Here is a 20,115-nt window from a genome sequence, read left to right as displayed (position 1 = left end):
TTTTAAACACTTCTCAAATGTTCCAAACTCCCAATATTTGCTCAATGGTGCCAGGCCAGCCTTGAGGAACAGGCAACTAAATAAATCCAAATACCTAAGAACACACCCAATGTAATAATAATCTAATGGTGAATGTAAATAATTTTAAAATCCGTGGCCAGGCCTTGTCCTGTGGCAATGGTGCTCAAATGAGGCAATGAGGTCAGGACTTCCAGTATTGTGCCAAGCTGGAGGAATACTGATTTAATTTCAGGTTGGATAGCGATGATGCCTCATTAAGAATAAAGAGATAAAGATAAATTCATATTACAACATTTTATCCATTTTGATTGAACTAGGGCACTCCAGACACAATCTAGCCACTTTCAACAGGTGAATAGAACTCTGATGCTGTGCTCAGTTAAGGCAAGGTGGCAGCAGTATCTTCAAAGATCTCCCCCCCCCCCCCCCCCCCCCCCATCCAGGCCATGCCCTCTTCGTGCTCCCAGAGGAAGTACACCAGAGGTCCCATCACCAGGTTCTGGAACAGCTACTTTCCTACAACCATGAAATTCTGGAACTAACTTGCACAACCCTAATCCTACCTCAGCAACAGAATACGACAGACCACTTTTTGCATTACAATGGACTTTAGGTATAGAGATACAACGCAGAAACAGGCCCTTCGGCCCACCGGGTCCGCGCCGCCCAGCGATCCCCGCACATTAACACTATCCTACACCCACTAGGGACAATTTTTACATTTGCCCAGCCAATTAACCTACAAACCTGTACGTCTTTGGAGTGTGGGAGGAAACTGAAGATCTCGGAGGAAACCCACGCAGGTCACGGGGAGAACGTACAAACTCCGTACAGTACAGCACCCGTGGTCAGGATCGAACCCGCTGCATTCGCTGTAAGGCAGCAACTCTACCGCTGTGCCACCGTGCCGCCTTGTTTTGTAATTGTGTTTTGTACAAATGTCTTGAATTTTTGCAGTCTTTTTCTTTTCACTGCCCGGTATAATTTATGTATAAAGCATGCATAATTCATAGGAAGGAACTGCAGATGCTGGTTTAAAGGGCAGCGGTAGAGTTGCTGCCTTACAGCGAATGCAGCGCCGGAGACCCGGGTTCCATTCCGACTACGGGTGCTGTCTGTACGGAGTTTGTACGTTCTCCCCTTGACCTGCGTGGGTTTGCTCCGAGATCTCCGGTTTCCTCCCACACTCCACAAGACGTACAGGTTTGTAGGTTAATTGGCTTGGTAAATGTAAAAATTGTCCCTAGTGGGTGTAGGAAGGTGTTAATGTGTAGGGATCACTGGTCGGCGTGGACCCGGTGGGCCAAAGGGCCTGTTTCCGCGCTGTATCTCTAAAAAAAAACAAAGGTAGGCACAAAATGCTGGAGTAACTCAGCGGGACAGACAAGATCTCTGGCGAGAAGGAATGGGTGATGTTCGGGTCGAGACCCTTCTTCAGACGGGTCTTCCAAAGAAGTTTTGTCCTATAACGTCACCCATTCCTTCTCCCCAGAGATCTTGCCTGTTCCGCTGAGTTACTCCAGCATTTTGTGTTTATCTTCATGTATAATTTATGTTTTTCTGTGTTGTCTGAATCTACACGTCTGTGATGTGACTGCAAGCAAGATTTTAATTGCACCTTGTGCAGATGACAATAAATTCTGCTTGATATCAAATGCAGTCACTCTCACCACCTCTAGAATGCAGCTCTCTTCCCACATGTTTGGATCAAGGCTGTAACAGGATGTAGAATGGATCAGTTCTGGTGAAACTCTATTTGCATATTGTAACGGTTGCTGGGAAGTGCTGCCTGATAGCAAGTGTAACATTTTATCCAGTGACTAGACATTAAAGTTATGTCTGAAGAAGGGTCTCGACCCGAAACGTCACCTATTCCTTCTCTCCAGAGTTGTTGCCTGTCCCACTGAGTTACTCCAGCATTTTGTGTCTATGTTCGGTTTAAACCAGCATCTGCAGTTTCTTCCTACACAAAGTTACATCATGGACTGTTTAGTAGTTTGGGAAATCGAGTTTGTAAAACATGCTCTATGTGTACAAATAAGGAACTGCAGGAGTTGAAAAAGAAAACTGCAAAAGTGCAAACACAACTGCAAAAGAAAACACAAACTGCTGGAGTAAAGCAGCAAATCAGAAAGCATATCTGGAGAAATGTAGAAACAAGGAACTGCAGATGTGTCTGTCATTTCAAAGTATATATGCGTGTCTGTCATCTCTGTGTATACGTATGTGCCTGTCTTTATAAGAGCAAGAGTGAGAAGTGGGATCATTAGTGTTATGGGAGTGGGTATGTAGGATGGACTAACAGGAGTACAAAGGGCTGATGAGCTCTGGGTATGCTGTGTGATTTTTGAGGGGCATCTCAAAGTAATCGGCAAAGAACAAATACTTGCATTTTAGTGTTCAAAATAAGTATTTTTCAGAAAAGAATCAAACAGCTGGAATAATCACTGGATCTAGACAGTTGTGGTTAAATGCAATTTGTCAACATTGAGAAGCATCACTTTAATCTGAAAGAAAAACAACGATAATTTGGGCGACAAGCAGTTGAGGAAGAATACTCTGACACATCACAACATCTGAAGCTCAACCCAGAGAGCATTACATGCAGAACAAGACTTTATAAAAGCCATCTGTGGAAGAAAAATCAATATCCTTCCTTACTAAATTTTGATTGGAATTGAATGCGGTAACGAAAGGGTGCTTGGATGTGACAATTGGCATTTCTCATTGACCAGGTGTAGAAGAGCTTCGTGGGAATCGGCAAAGTATCTGGGAATGCGTTGAAGATGTAAACATGAAATAGTGGAAGAGATAACGAAGCTTGTTTTCCCTTTGCCCGAGAAGTTACAGTAGACCACCCGCGCCCCCTACCGCTAGTGGCATAGAGATGTTACTGTAAATGGGGGGCTTATGATTGGCTCGGAGAAGGGATGGCGGCACGGGCCGCCTAAAAGGTGAGATAGAAAATGCCCTTGTATTGTGTTTGACTTGTATTAACCATTTGTTGTTGAATAAGATTAACATAAACAAAAAGTATGTTTATGATTAATTAAATAATTGGTGCTCTACGAAAATATTCTAACAAAAAACAAAAGTTGTTTACTGCACAGTGTAACTGTCAGCTAATTCTGCTGTGAAGTCAGAGAACTGGTGGGCAGTTTATTACCACCATCTCTCCATGATATCATGCAATACAATCTTGAAGCAAATCTGCGAAGTCGCCACGTTTCATTTCCTATTAATTTCCCTCTAAATTAATTTCTTCCACACTTTTGTGTCCTTTTTAACAAAGATGTCCTCTGGCTCTCTCTTCCCCTCAGGCTTTCAGACCTATCAATCCACACCACAATATTAAAAATCTTTATGTTCACTTTATCTGGATCCCCCCCCAGGGTTACGTCCTTAGCCCCCTACTGTACTCCCTGTACACACATGACTGTGTGGCCAGGTTCAGCTCCAGCTCCATCATCACGTTTGCTGATGACACTGTGGTGGTGGGCCTGATCTCCGACACGAGGAGAAGGCCTACCGGGAGGAGGTGGCTGATTTGGCACTCTGATGTCAGGACAACAGCCTCCTCTTGAATGTCACAAAAACTAAGGAGCTGATTGTGGACTTTAGAAGGGCTCAACATCCGAGGACATACACGCCACTGGAGATAAATGGGATTACTGTGGATAGGGTGAGCAGCTTTAAATAACCGGGAGTCCACATCACAGAGGATCTGACAGGGACAACACACATTGCCGCACTGGTGAGTAAGGCAAGGCAGCGCCTTTACCACCTCAGGCAGCTGAGGAAATTCAGAGTCTCTCTGAGGATCCTTCAGTGCTTCTACTCTGGGGCTGTAAAAAGCATCTTGTCCAGCAACATCTCAATCTGGTTTGGGAACAGCTCTTCCCAGGACAGGAAGGCTCTGCGGAGAGTAGTGCGTTCAGCTGAACGCATTATGGGAATTACACTCGTCCCCCTGCAGGACCGAAACATCAGGAGGTGCAGATCCAGAGCCAGCAACATTATGGGGGACCCCTGCCACCCCAGCAATGGACTGTTCCAGCTGCTACGGTCAGGCAAACGCCTCCGCTGTCACGCTGTGAAAACAGAGAGGATGAGATGGAGTTTCTTCCCACAGGCCATCAGGACTGTTAACTCTTATATCACCAGGGACTAATTTACTGTATTAATTTATTTTTTGTGTTGTGTCTTTAAAAAAATAATAATTCTATTCTGTTTGTAGTTTTAGCACAATCCGCAGGCATTGCCACTTTCATTTCACTGCACATCTTGTATGTGTATGTTACAAATAAAGTAAACTTGACTTAACTTATCGCCTCTCTTCCACAGAGAAGAGGCTGCAGATTGTTGAATTAAGCATGATAGCTACCAGAAAGTAGCTGTACCAGTCATGGACAAGGCCAAATTTTGAGAACTGTGTTTTCTTTCGGTCGCCCTGCGATAATGATATAAGGATATCATTAAACTAAAAAAGGTCCAAAAAAATTTTGAGGATGTCACTGGGTCAGGAACTTTTATGTTATAAGGAGAGATTGGAAAAGCTGGGTGCTTTTTCTCCAGGAGCTTAGTAGGCCGAGGGGTGATCTAAAAGCTTTATAAAAATCACAAGATGCATAGATAAGGTGAATAGCCAGTCTTTCCCCCTGGGTAAAACTAGAAGGTATAGGTTTAAGGTGAGAGGGGTAGGATTTTAAAAAAACAAGGTGCAACTTTTTCCACGGAGGGTGGTACACATGAAACGAGCTACCAGAGCAAGTGATTGAGGCAGGTACATTTACAACATTTAAAAGACACTCAGACAAGTGTATGAATAGAAACGGTTTCGAGGGATATCGGGCCAGGCATAGGCAACTGGGACTAGCTTGGTTAAGCAACATTGTTGGCAAGGGTGAACTGGGCTGAAGTTTCTGTGACTTGTTCTTTTCCAGTGATATTTGCCTCACCCAATCTATCCTCCCAGAACTCAATATCTGCACAAAGAATCAAGAAGGAATGCTTTACATAGATGAGTTTCTTAGATGCCAGGGTGCAGATTAAATTGGTAATTGGTTGTTTGAATGAAGTTCAGAAGTTCAAATGGTACATGGTAATGATAGATACAACAACAAATACAACAAATCAGCAGAATGGTGCAAACATTGTAGTGCAATCTGAAGTAGTGCAAAGAAAACCTAAAGTGCAATAACAGAATAACCAAGTCAGGTAGGACTAAGAGTAAGAGTGTGTGGCAGTATCTCCAGGAGGAGAATGTGAAAGAGTTGATTGGTTCAGGAGTAGGAGAGTAGTGGGGGAAAACCCGTCCTTTACTCTGACCATCCAGGTTTTCGAGCTCCTGCATCTTCTCCCAGGAAATAGAAAGAAGAAAAGGATGGCAAGCATCGTGGTTGATACTTCCAGCCTTCTTGATGTAAAACACCATGAAGATGGACTGGATGGAAGTATTTCACGAGTCTGCGATGGGCTGGGCTGTTTTCACCACTCTTAGTTTAGAGATGCAGCCTGATGTTTCGGCCCACCAAGACCGCGCCGAACTGCCATTCCCATACACTAATTCTATCCTACATGCTAGGGACAATTTACAAAAGACAAGTAACCCTTAAGCCTGCATGTCTTTGGAATGTGGGAGGAAACTGGAGCACCTGGAGAAAACTCACGTGGTCACAGGAAGAATGCACAAACTCTGTACAGACAGCACCCGTAGTCAGGATCGAACCTTGTCTCTGGCACTGTAAGACAGCAACTCTACTGCTGCACCGCTAACACTCTCTGCAGGTTTAGGCAGTCGGGAATAGAGCATTTGCCATACCAGGTTGAGATGCATCTCATCAGAAAGCTTTCTATAATGCATCTGCATACATTACGGAGAATCTTCGTGGATAAGCTGAATCGACTCAGACACGCAAGAAAGTAAATACATTGATTAGCTTTCTTGACCACTGCATCATTGAGATGGGACCAGGTTAGGTTGCCGTTGATATGGATACCTAGGAGCCCAAATCTGTCAACCAATTTTACAGCAGCTTCATTGATGAGGACAGGGTTGTGTTTAGCCCCTCGCTCCTTTTGTCAACAACGATCTCTGGTCATGCTGACATTAAGGGCTAGATTGTTCTGACACCATGCTACAAGTTACTGATCTCTTTCCTCTGCTCTTTGCCCCAATGGTTAATAAAGATTAAGTTGGCACTGTATTTGGCCACACAGTCATGGGTATACAGGGACTGAGCACACAAATTGGAGGAGCACCAGTGTTAAGCTATTGAATGGATGAATGCAATGACTGAGGTCCAGAAGCAGTTGCAGGTGAAGGTCCCTAAGGTACATTAGTTTACAGATTGTCAGTAGTCATTGAGTGGGGTCACTTTACTTTTTGTGACGGTTGAGGGGAGGGGGGGGGGGGGCGGGGGATGATGCAGGTTTCCTTGAAGGTGACGGGGACAGAAAACTAGAGTCATAGAGTGCTAGAGCGTGGAAACAGACCCTTCAACCCAATTTGCCCACACCGGCCAATATGTCTCAAATACATAAGTCCCACCTACCTGTGTTTGGCCCGTATCCCTCCAAACCTGTTCTATCCATGTATCTATCTGTTTCTTAAATGTTTATATGGCTGCAATACAGGCCTGGCAGAGCAAAACCAGAGAAGATACCCAGCATTCTTGCTGAATGCCTTGCTGAAGTCCATATATGCAACATCTAATGCTCTGCCCTCATCAACCTTTTTGGTCACGTCTTCAATTAACTCAGATTTGTGAGACAAGACCTCCCACGTACAAAACCATGCTAGCTATCCCTCATCAGCCCATGTATGTGTAAATGCCTGTATATCCTATCCCTCAGAATACTCTTCAGTAACTTTTATAGACAATAGGTGCAGGAGTAGGCCATTCGGCCCTTCGAGCCAGCACCGCCATTCAATGTGATCATAGCTGATCATTCTCAATCAGTACCCCGTTCCTGCCTTCTCCCCATACCCCCTGACTCCGCTATCCTTAAGAGCTCTATCTAGCTCTCTCTTGAATGCATTCAGAGAATTGGTCTCCACTGCCTTCTGAGGCAGAGAATTCCACAGATTCACAACTCTCTGACTGAAAAAGTTTTTCCTCATCTCCGTTCTAAATGGCCTACTCCTTATTCTTAAACTGTGGCCCCTGGTTCTGGACTCCCCCAACATTGGGAACATGTTTCCTGCCTCTAACGTGTCCAACCCCTTAATAATCTTATACGTTTTCAACTACTGATGTTAAGCTAGTTCCCAGCATTTCCCCCGCAGCCCTTCTTGAATAGAGCACATTTGCCACCCTCCAGTCTTCCGGCACCTCTCCTGTATTTAAAGACGACTCAAAAATTTCAACCAGGGCTCCCAGATTTTCCTCTCTGGTTTCCCACAACGTCCTCGGATATATCTGATCAGGCCCTGGAGATTTGTCGACCTTCATATATGATAGTACCTTCAGCACCTCTTCGACCATAACACTGACTGCTCTCAAGACACGTCCATTGACTGCCTCAAGTTCCTCCGTCCTCCTGTCTTTCTCCTCAGTAAATATAGAGGGGAAATACTCATTGCCCATCTCCTGTGGCTTCACACAGAGTTGACCGCTTTGATTCCTGAGGTGCCCCACTCTCTCTCTCTCGAGTTACCCTTTTCCCCTTTATGTATTTATAAAATCTCTTGTGATTATCCTTAATGCTATCTGCCAGAGCTATCGCCTGGCCCCTTTTTGCCCTTCTGATTTCCTTTTTTACTTTGCTCCTTATTTCCCACAACCCCTCCAGGGATACACTTGATCCCAGTTGCCTATACCTGTCCCCTGTGTCCATCTTATTCTTGACCAACGCCTCAATTTTCCCTGCCAGCCTGCTTTGCCCTTCACACTAACAGGGACGTGCGTATCCTGAGCTCTTGTCAGCACACTTTGAAAAACATCCCATTTGGCTGATGTTCCTTTCCCCAGCTCCAATCAACCTGAGCGAGACTTTCTCTCATACCCTCAAAGTTGGGCTTACGCTAATTTTGCATTTTAACACGTGGGTCCTCTCTGTCCCTATCTACAACTATCTTAAACATAATCAAACAGTGGTCACTGGTCCCAAAAGGCTCCTCCAAACACTTAATTCACTTGCCCATCCCAGTTTCCCCAAGACTAGATCAGGTGTTGCACTCTCACATGTGGGACCCTCTACATATTGCTGGAGAAAGCTCTCCTGAACACCTTTGAGAAATTGTACCCCATCCAAACCTGTCACACTATGATTTTCCCAGTCAATATTGGGAAAGTTAAAATCCCCTACAACAACAACCTTATTTGACCAGCAGCTGTCTGCAATCTCCTGGCATATTTGTTCTTTAAATTCCCATTGACTATTTGGGGGTCTGTAGTACACCCCCCTCATCCCTTTCTTGTTCCTCGGCCCCACCCAAAAAGGCCTCACTAGGTGAACCATCATTAATGTCCCCTTTGACTATTGCCTCCTTAACCAACAATGCAACCCCCATCCCCTCCTCTTTGACCCTCACCCCTGTCTCTCCTGAAGCACCTGTACCCCAGAACATTGAACTGCCAGTCCCACCCCTCTCTTAACCAGGTTTCAGTAATGGCTACAACATCCCAGTCGCACATACCTATCCATGCCCTAAGCTCATCTGTCTTACCCATCAGACCCTTTGCGTTAAAATATGTTTAAACCAACCCTTTCCTCGCTCTCAGCCTTTCTCCTGCCTATTCTGTCCACTAACCTTTCTCACACCACCCTCCATGCCAACTTCTAACCTCTTGCCTGCCTCTATCCTGTACGAAATCACACCCCCCTGCTAATCTAGTTTAAACCCGCCCGTGTAGCATTAGCAAACCTGCCTGCCAGGATGTTGCTACTTCTCCAGTTAAGGTGCAACCTGCCCTTTTGTACAGGTTACCTCTGCCCAAGAAGAGATATCAATATAACACAACTTTATCTCGAGGGAAATTGATCTGCCAACAGTCATAAAACACAAGGAACATGAAATTAAAGTGATAAGTGGAAAGGATTGGGGATATGCAAAGATTGGGGAGGGGGAGGGGAGTCGGTCTACCCCACGACATAAGGGGAAGGAGTGGTATAGTTTGATAGCCACAGGGAAGAAGGATCTCCTGCGGTGTTCTGTGCAGCATCTTGGAATCTGCATCAGTGGTCCAGAAATCTAAATTCCTGCCCCAACTCCTCAGCTACACATTCATCTCCCCTACCTTTCTGTTCTTACCCTCACTTGCACAAGGTACAGGAAGCAGACCAGAGATAACTATCCTGGAGGTCCTGCTTTTAAGCCTTTTACCCAATTCTCTAAACTCATGTTGCAGAATCTCCTTCCTCTTCCTACCAATATTGTTTGTGCCAACATGCACAAAGACTTCCGGCTGCTCCCCCTCCCTCTTGAGGATGTCATGCAGCCGCTCCGAGATATCCTGGACTCTGGCACCAGGGAGGCAGCACACCACCCTGGAGTCTCGACTGGAACGGGGTACTGATTGATAGTGATCAGCCATGATCGCATTGAATGGCGGTGCTGGCTCGAAGGGCTGAATGGCCTACTCCTGCACCTATTGTCTATTGTCTATTGACTGCTGCCGCAGAATCTTCAGTCCGCACCTCTAACTACCAAGTCACCCACCACTATGGTTCCGCCTGACGTTGCTCTTCCCTGTTGAGCCTCAGCACCAGGGTTGGAATCAAAGCCCTGCCCATTCCTCAAACTTCGTCCCAACAGCTCCCAAGAGGGTGTACTTGTTTTGAAGAGGAACAGCCACTGGGGCCTCTTGTACTGCAAGTTTAATTCCCTTCCTCGACATCACCCACCTTTGATCTTCCTGTACCCCCCGGTGTGACAACCTCGTTGTCGGTCCCGTCCAGGAAGCTCTCATCTTCCTGGATGGTCCTGAGGTCACCCAGCTGCTGCTCTAGTTCCCTAACACGGTCCTTCAGGAGCTGCACCTGGTCACAGTTCACACAGGTGCAGTGATCAGAGGCACCAGCAGTGTCCCTGACTTCCCACATCTTGCAAGAGACACACTGCAGAGAGACTATTAAAACAAGTGGTTGAAGATGTTGGCTAAGATTGTGGCCAGTTGATTGGCACAGGATTTCAGAACCTGTCCAGGGATTGCAGGTCAGCCACTCTCTGAGAGTTTACCTTCATGAGGGCAGATCTGACTTCTGCCACCAGGATGTATGGGACAAAGCAGCAGGAGATGAGAGAACTACGTGGAATTTTATTTGTCTGTTCAAAGAAGATGTGAAAGGCATTGATTTCAATTTGTAACCCCTGACTGTAATCAGGCCCTGCGCAATCACCTTGCATCCACTTAATTGAGTGAGCCTTTAACTTATTTGTCTTTGCTAGCATCCCTGATAGCTTCACAGAGATTATACTTGGCCTTCTGCACAGTACAAGGGCATCCTTCTTGAAAGCATAACATCTTGACTTCAGTAGTTGCCTTTTATATATTTGTCTTTGTACAGGGATCACCTAAATATAGAAAGAGTTTCACCACAAATAATTTGCACTCAAGTCCAAAATGTAGGACCCATTCAGGAGAAATGAGGCTCCTTGCACAAAATGGTTTAAATCAGAATCTAAGCTCCTCGTCAAATAAGCTCATTAATTTAGATGGATGGATTTGGTTTAATTGCAGTGGGAGCTTTCTGCCACTAGAGGAGCTCCAGCCTCGCTCTCTGGGGGCCACTGCTGGCATAGTCCAGTACAGCAACACAACATAGCAGGCCAGTCATGGCCAGCAACACCACCATCCATCGGCAACCTCAATAACATTACCCGCATTCACAGAACGTCTCGTTCATTCTGAGATGTTTGAGTCGATCGCCTTGCCCCTTTTATGCCCTTCTGATCTCCTTTTTCAGTTTACTCCTTAGTTTCCAAAACTCCTCCAGGGATGCACTTGATCCTGTCCCATGCATCCTTCCTGTTTTTGACCAACGCCTCAATTTCCCTCGTCAGCCAAGCTTCCTCATGCTTGCTTGCTTTGCCCCTCACTCTAATGGGGATGTACATATCCTGAGCTTTCGTCAGCACACTTTTAAAAACATCCCACTTGGCCGATGTTTCTTTCCCCTCTGTTCTAGTCAATTTGGGTGCGACCTTCTCTCATACCCTCACTGTTGGCCTTATCCTAGTTGAGCATTTTAACATGTGGACCCTCCCCATCCCTATCCATAACTATCTTAAACCACATCGAACTGTGGTCACTGGTCCCAAAAGGATCCTCTACAAACACTCCATTAACTTGCCCATCCCAATTTCCCACTACTAGATCCAGCATTGCACTCTCACATGTTGGGGCCTCTACATACTGCTTAAGAAAACTCTCCTTAACACTTTTGAGGAATTGCACCCCATTTAAACCCTTCACACTATGATTTTCCCAGTCTATATTAGGAAAGTTAAAATCACCTCCTGCAACAACCTTATTTGGCCTGCAGCTGTCTGCAATCTCCTGGCATATTTGTTCTTCAAATTTCCATTGACTATTCGGGGGTCTGTAGTACACCCCCAACAAGGTGACCATCCCTTTCTTGTTCCACCCATATAGCCTCACTAAACGAACCGTCCTTATTGTCACCTCTGATCACTGCCACTAGAGGATCAGCCAGTTAAGGACATCCTCCTTAACACAGACTTCCCAACATTTGATTTTACAAATTCATAATTTTGATGTCCAAAATTCAGAATTCTACATCAAAATTCATAATATGGCGCATAATGCAACATTTTAAAAAAGTATGCACACCAAATGCGCATACACGTTGCGCTACTTTCATGTGTGAAAAACAACTATTATTTCCAACAGTCTGCAGTTCTTGGACTACATGTACAATGTCAGGCTTATCATGAGTATATTCTGCTATTTATAGAAAGGTTATTGAACAGAAAAACTTTTTACAACACAAAGAAACAATTGCTTTGTTTTTTCTATTTTGCTTTTTCCTTACACATCCCAATTCTCATGGTATTGAATAAAAGAACACTGGTCATAAAATGTATGACTAAGTTATGAAGAAAGAGTTTCATTTAAAACTGCACATACTTAATTTCATTGAAGACATACTTGCTCCAGTGGTCTTCAACAGCAAATCACAACGGTCCATGACCCCCCACCGCCCCCCCCCCCCATTACCCTCCCCCCCACCACCCTTCCCCTCACTACTCTACCCCCCACCCTCACTCTGCCCCTCCCCCTCCCCATCCCCCTCCTCCACTAACCTTCCCCCCACTACCCTCCCCCCCAACCCCACTACCCTTCCTCCCCACCCCCACTACCCATCTCCCCACTACCCATCCGCCCACCCTCACTCTACCCCCACCCCCCATCCCCCTCCCTGTGCCCCCCCCATTCCCCTCCCCTTCCTCCGCCCCCCCACTCCCCCTCCCTTCCTCTGCCACCCACTCTCCCTCATGCTGCACCCCCACTTCCCCCTCCCCCCCCATTCACCCACCCCATCCCATCTCAACATCAACGGGTCTCACTCTACGTGGACAGGGGAGCGGCCAGGCCAGGGGCGAGACCAGGCCAGCAGCCAGGGATGGGGCCAGGGGAGAGGCCGGGCCAGGGGCGGAGCCAAACCGGGCCAGCGCCCGGGGGCCAGGGGCCGGGGGCCGGCGCCCAGGGGCCGGGGGCCAGGGGCCAGCGCCCAGGGGCCGGGCCAGCGCCCAGGGGCCGGGCCAGCGCCCAGGGCCAGCACTCAGGGGCCGGGCCAGGGGAGGAAAAATGTGATGCGAAATCGGAATGGCGGAAATGAAATAAGAAAGCGGAAACTTTTCGCCAAATTCGGACGGGTTGGGAGGTTTGCCTATCTTCCTGTTCTTATCATCACTCGCACGAGGTACTGGAAGCAATCCTGAAATCACTGCCATCTTCCATCAAGGTTCATCTTAAAAGTTACCTCCTTCATTCTGTCATCCTAGTTACCTTGTTATGTTGCTCAGTATCAAGTTATAGAGTCATAGAGTGATACCGCTTGGAAACAGGACCTTTGGTCCAACTTCCCCCATCGGCCAACATGTCTCAGCTACACTAGTCACACCTGCAGGTGTTTGGTCAATATCCTTCCAAACCTGTCCTATTGATGTACCTGTCTGTTTCTGAAACACTAGGATTGTCTCAGCCTCAACTACCTCCTCTGGCATCTTGTTCCATACACCCACCACCCTTTGTGCGAAAAAGTTACTCCTCTGATTCCTATTAAATCTTTTCCAATTCACCTTAAACCTATACCCGCTGGTCCTTGGTTCACCTACTCTGGGCAAGATTCTGTGCATCTACCTGATCTATTCCTCTCATGATTTTATACAGTGTTCCAGAGAAGTTTTTTGGGGGGGTTTAATGATGATAACATATAAAATAAAAGTTTTGATAAACTTTGGTGGTGCCAAGGTTACAGGGGAGTTCCGTTCCCGAGAATTGTCCATGAACCGTTTTCTCCGCAAGTCAGAAACATCTGTTTTAAATAGCTGCCCAAGTTCATCACGCACTTGCTTTAATATTTCATTTTTTGAATAATCACCCCAACGCTATCCACAATTAAACCACTATGCTGTATCCAGTCATTAATGATCACCATAAAACATTGTTACTATTATTACTTGCTTGAAAAATGCTGAGAGAATTTGTGTAAACTGGGATTTTTGTAAATCAGATCATTCGTAACACAGGGAGCCCCTTTATTCAGTCTCTTGGTGTTACCTTACCAACCATTTACATGATCTGAATTTACCTCTACTTGCAAAAGATAGGAAGGGGTTAGGGACAGATGTATACTGCAGCTGAATATAAATTTCCATTCTGCAGCTCAGGTCAAACATGACATCAAAAGTTTGGGACTTTTTGACTGAATTTTCAGAGAAATACCAGCAACCCATCAATTGAATAGAGCTATTCACAGAACAAACCAAAACTTAAACAATAAGGAAATTGTTCCCCAAATCAGTACCAGACAAATAAAGAACAGGAACATCGCAGTCAGTTGTGAATTGACCACCTAGTGGAATGATTTGAAGCATAGAATGGCACTGGGAACTGTTTTTATTCCATGAATGACACTACTGATCCAGATGAGTTCTATGACAATCCAGTAGTTCTGTGATCATCATTATTCAATATTTAATGAACTGAACAAATTACCCAGCTATGATGGCGCAATTTGAATTGTGTCTGCATTGTCAGTTCTAGCCTATGCATTATTATTCCAGTAACCCCCATCATTATTATCCAATTTCCAAGCCAAGCAGATAATTGTAGTAAGCGATTCTGTGGTGTTTCAGGGCACACTACACTGCCCATGTCCTGCCAACATTTACCCTCTCTACAAGTCCCTACAAACCACCTGGATATTTGCCTCATTAATGTATGTGGGAACCAACTGTGCAGAAGTGGACTGGTTAGTTCTACACCCTCCAGAATTATATTTCAAAGATAATTTGGCTGCAACATATTTTTGAGCCTTCTGGAAGGCCGAAAACACATGAAATCATTTTATTTTCCTTATATATTATCCCATAATGTATGCCAAGATTGATCCATCATTTTAGGCAGTTTCTTTGTGACAGAGGCAGACTTGCTTGCACTCTTCTTGTGTGGGTTCGAGGTGAGTGATGTGGCCATCATGGGAATCAAGAGTGGGGCAGATGGGGCAGGTGCCACGATGGCATGGGCAGGTGGATGCACACTTCTGCCATTCACACAAATCATCAGTGTGCTCCCGATACGTGCACTCCAGGTGTTCATCGTCATCCCAAATGCTCCTTCTCCTCTTTGGAGTTGCTGCATTCTCTCAAGGAGACTTTGAGCACATCCTTGAATTCTTTCCTTTGCTCACCAGGTGAGCTAATCCCAGGAGAGTGCTCAGAATAGAGTGCCTGTTCCAGAGCCTGTTGTACCAACGTCGAGGCTATCATCTGCTTACCTGCTCCAATATCCTTGATTATCTAAAGTCACCCAAACTTTAGCTGATGTTGTCAGAAACCCCAGCACAGGTCTTCAGTTTAGTCAGATGTTAACATAGGACACAGAACAATGCAGCACAGAAATAGGCTACATGGCTGTGCCCAAATGATAAACCCGGATTTGCCTCCATATAAACCATATCCTTCCATTTCCAGCATATCCATATCCCAAAGTATCTTACCTGCTACCATCATATCTGCCTCCACCACCACCCCCAGCAATGCGTTCCACTCACCATCCTCTGCATAATAAAACTTGCACTGCACATCTACTTTAAACTTTGCCCCTCTCACCATAAAAGCCAAACCCTCTAGTATTTTATATTTCCATCCTGGGATATAGGTTCTGACTGTCCACCCTGTCTCTGCCTTTCATAATTGTACACATTTCTATCAGAACTCTTTGGTGTTCCAGAGAAAACTATCAAAATTTGTTCTACCTCTCCATGTAGCTAAAATGCCCAAATTCAGGTATCATTCTGGTAAAAGTCCTCTGCATCCTCCCTAAAGCTTCAACATCCTTCCTGCAAAGGGGTAACAGAACTATAAGCTATACTCCAAAGGCAGCCTAACCAAAGTCCTATAAAGCTGCATCATAACTGCCTGACTCTTATAGTCAAAGCAGCCAAGCATACCATATGCCTTCTTTACCATTTGCATTTTCAGGGGGGTATGGGGTTGGACCCTTAGATCCCTCTGTACATGAATGCTATCAAGGGTCATGACATTAATTGTATAATTTCCCTTTACATTCGACCTCCAAAGTGCAACACCTCACACTTGCTCTGATTAAATCCCATCTGCCATTTCTCCACCATTTTTGTTGCTGATCAATATCCCACTGTATACCTTGACTGCCTTCCTCACAGTCTGCAATCCCAGTAATTTTGGTGTCACCTGCAAACTTACTAACTAAACTATGTTTACATCCAAGTCATTTATACATATCAAAAAAAGAGGTCCCAGCACACATCCCAGTGAAACCATACTGGTCACAGACCTCCAGTCTGAATATTGTCTTTTCACCACAACCCTGTCTCCTATCAGTCGTCGTCGTGGCTATCCCTCGAGTTCGAGGATGATGGTCTACGTTCAGATGTCAGAACGACGACTCCTGTGTGTGTGTTTGTTTAACGTGTACTTGATGTTGCACTCCAAGAAGCACACGGTCCTTCACAAATCAATCAACTCATTCCAATGCCAAGGGAATCAAGACGATTGGAGCTGATAGATCTGTTGCAGCCTTCATCCTCCTTCACAGCCGTCGAGTTCAAGATAACTTTGTCCGCCTGGTCCGCCGTTGAGGTCTTGTACGTTGGATCGTTCTTAGTCTGGACCCTCATCCTCGACCTTACCTCCATGGGTGGCCCTACCAGAAGCTAGTGCTTCTGACAGCATCGCTTTCAGAATCATGGGAGCACGCAAGCCTCTTCACCACAACAAGGTGAACGATCCGAAGAGATCCTATCAGTAGGCCAGTTCTGAATCGAAATGACTAAGTGACTGTGAATCCCGTGCATCTTAATCTTCTGGATCAGTCTACCATGGGGGGACTTCCAGATATCACTGCCATTCGTTTTCTCCCAATACTTTAAAAGTTTAGGGTCCTTTAATTAGCTGATTTTTTAAGACCCAATTACAATTATTATTGTATGCCACACCAAACCTACTGCGCAGCACGTTGCAAGGAAATTGTTTCTGTTTCCTGGGGAATTGGTACTGGCGGGTGTTATTTCTCGTTCTGCTGGTAGCCTGCTAATTGGACAACAAATTAATGCACAATGACAACATGACTGTACTTCAAAATTGCCAGAATGCACAAAGACTCTCCATCCTATATTCAATTATTGCCAGTTATATATAACATACAGAAAACTAGGTTTATATTTTGGTAGCTAAATAGATGGAATTATTTCATAAAACAAAATTATGACAAATCTTAATTGTTGATTGAGATATTTTGTTTATAAATGAACTAACTTTTCCTTCACTGCAGAATTAACAAAATTGCCACGTATTTTAATTTTAAAAATGCAATTAATTGTTATTTAAATGATTAATCTATTTAAACAAAAAATCACAGAATTTGAGGGTAAAATATCAGAAAAAATATTAATGAAAAATCATTATAACTAATCCAGTGTCAAGAACATCAAATTCATCTTTAGAAAGAAAAAAAAATGCAAGTTAAGGTAGATTGAAAGTAATTTTCAGATTGATGGGTAGGAGTATATTGGGGGTGGTTCACACAATGAAAGATTCTGGAATGCAATGCCAGCCTGCTCTGGTGCACCTGCAGTTGTTATTTTACAGTAGCAGATTGTATCACAAGGCCAGGTCTGTTCTCAACGGTGGCATTCACAACATGTGTTAACTGGAGGCCATTGTTAATAATAATCTTGTATTTTTTAAGATTTCATTTCTAACAAAGGTTACCATAAAATGGAAAAATATTTATTTTCATCATACAAAGTGCCTAAGCGTGAATTGTTGAGGCATAGAGGGCTATGATCCCAGTGAGCTGTAGAGCACAGAAACAGGCTGTTTGGTACAACCTGGGCGGCCACAGTGGCGCAGCGGTAGAGTTGCTGCCTTACAGCGAATACAGCGCCGGAGACCCGGGTTCCATCCCGTACGGAGTTTTACGTTCTCCCCGTGACCTGCGTGGGTTTTCTCCGAGATCTTCGGTTTCCTCCCACACTCCAAAGACGTACAGGCAGTGTATTGGCAGTGTATGTGTAAATTGATCCTCGAGGATATAGAATAGCGTTAATGTGCGGGGATCGCTGGTCGGCGTGGGCCGAAAGGGCCTGTTTCCGCGCTGTATCTCTAAACCTGTCCAGGCTGACTAAGTTGTGAAACCTAGCTAGTCCTACACCTGGCCCAAATTCTTCCAAATCACAAACCTGTCCATGGGTCTTTCAACATCATAATAGTAATGATACCCACTATCACCCTTTATGAAAAAAGGTTGCCCCCAAGATTCCTTCAACATTTTTACAATAACACTTTAGACTATTGTCCTCTAGTTTTAGTCTTTCCTAGCCAGTGACTATTCCCCTTATCTATGCCCTTCATGGTTTTGTACACCTCAATAAGGGCACCCCTCAACAGCCTAAGCTCCATAGAAGAAACAGACCAGACCTGGTAACATCCACATAAATCTGTTTGTTTTTGTAGCTTTCCAGTTTAATGAGTGCTGGGAGATGGGATTAATACAGATGGTTGCCCATTAATAAGAGTGAACCTGTTAGGCTGAATGGCTTGCTTTCATGTGTACAATAGCATGATTCTGTGAACCTTCAAATTATTTTGCTAATGCCCCAGCCCACACCATCTTTGCACAAGCTATGATCAGAAGTTGACAATGGGACACACAGCATCCTGCTCCTCATAGCCTGAGCACTACCCATGTTCCCACATGCCCGAATCATCAAACAGCCTTCTGCGATGCTGCTATGTTTCTACCCATACACTTTGTTGGAATAATTCCAACCAGTCTTGTGTGAAACACATTGTTAAATCCCTCTGAACATCCATATTTACCAACTGCTCTGCATTCATCCCAAAGTCATAAATCTTTAAAAAGGGAGACAAAGGTCTAGAATTTGCAACAGTAATTTATGAAACTGTCAGCATTCGCACTATTACCATGAAACTTCCTTGCTTCTGCACATGTGTAGATAAACAAAGGGTCTGAAGAAAGGTCTTGACACGAAACGTCACCCATTCCTTCTCTCCCGAGATGCTGCCTGACCCACTGAGTTACTCCAGCATTTTGTGTCTACATTCGATTTAAACCATCACCTGCAGTTTTTTTCCCCCTAGATAAACAAAGGGATCTGCTGTCACTGATGGCTCAGTCTTCCATGCTGCAACATTGAGGCCTGTACAACCTGCATCTCAAGGATCTCAGTTCTTACACGATCCTCTTATAAAATACACTGTTGAACGAGATGCAACCCATGCTTCAAATAACACTTTCCACACTAATGCTATTTTTCAGATTTCCTTCCCTGGAACATTTTTTTTCAGGTTTTCAAACAATACAACCGTAAAGTTTATGATATTTCAACTTTATCTTATTGTGCCAATCTTTTACTTTCTGTAAAATGTATTAAAATTAAAACTTAATTGATTTTTGCTTCCTGCTTCACAGCCAACAATAATTCTTCAATCCAACTGGCTGCTTAATCTGTGACATTCTTTGTTGCTGGATCCTCTATAAGTGTTGCTAGATTCAAAATCAGATCAATAAAGGGGAAATACATGCCACTCAGCCCACTTAATTACATGATTAGTTTTTGTTGAAGGTCAGTCTCAGCAGACACACCATACTTTAACTGCCGAGCAGAAAATCATATTTATCCATCATGATCTGCCTTCAAAACCCTCATCCTTGATTAACTAAGCGCAGTAGACTTGATTAACCCATGCCATTCCCAGTTAGATTATTGATCAAAGAGTTTGCTCTACTGTCATTAAATTAACTAGTTGGTAATTAGGTTATTCATGTTTTGTGCCTTCTGAAATATTCTCTAGTCTATGATTAAATGAGGATTGGTAAAATATGACCAAATCACTCCACCTCTCACAGACCTCAAAGTCCTGTTCTTAGAGCTATAATGTTGCAAACGCTCAAAGACAGTTGGCGTAGTTAAGCCGTGTCCACAGGTTGCCCAGTTCTTCCTTAACCAACAGCACTAAAGAGAAAGTTAATCAGTCACTCACTTTATGCTTTGTACAAAACACATACACGTGTTCATACTTCAGAATAATCAACTCTGCAAAGCACAAATAAAGTATTATGAAAAAGAAGCCATTTTCCTTCTACAGAAAATCATGCTCCGTTAGCCCATTGTTTCTGGACTACCGTGAGGTTTAATTATTCTCCCTTCTCTTTCTCACTGCTATTTTTTGTGTACCAGAATTTATCCATCTCTTGTTTCAATGTTACTTCTTGATCTGTGGAATTCTCTGCCTCAGAAGGCAGTGTTGGCCAATTCTCTGAATGCATTCAAGAGAGAGCTAGATAGAGCTCTTAAGGATAGCGAGTCAGGGGGTATGGGGAGAAGGCAGGAACG

General features: G+C 44.5%; 1 protein-coding gene across 1 annotated transcript in view; it reads right to left on the bottom strand.

The window, feature by feature from the left end:
• The window catches only part of chd6 (chromodomain helicase DNA binding protein 6), a 200,385-nt gene that overhangs the window by 158,777 nt on the left and 21,493 nt on the right, over positions 1-20,115 (bottom strand). The window lies entirely within an intron of this gene.

The sequence above is a fragment of the Rhinoraja longicauda genome, chromosome 22 (assembly GCF_053455715.1).
Source record: "Rhinoraja longicauda isolate Sanriku21f chromosome 22, sRhiLon1.1, whole genome shotgun sequence".
NCBI lineage: Eukaryota > Metazoa > Chordata > Chondrichthyes > Rajiformes > Arhynchobatidae > Rhinoraja > Rhinoraja longicauda.
Note: the sequence above shows the minus strand (reverse complement) of the source record. Positions and strands in the feature narration are given on the sequence as shown.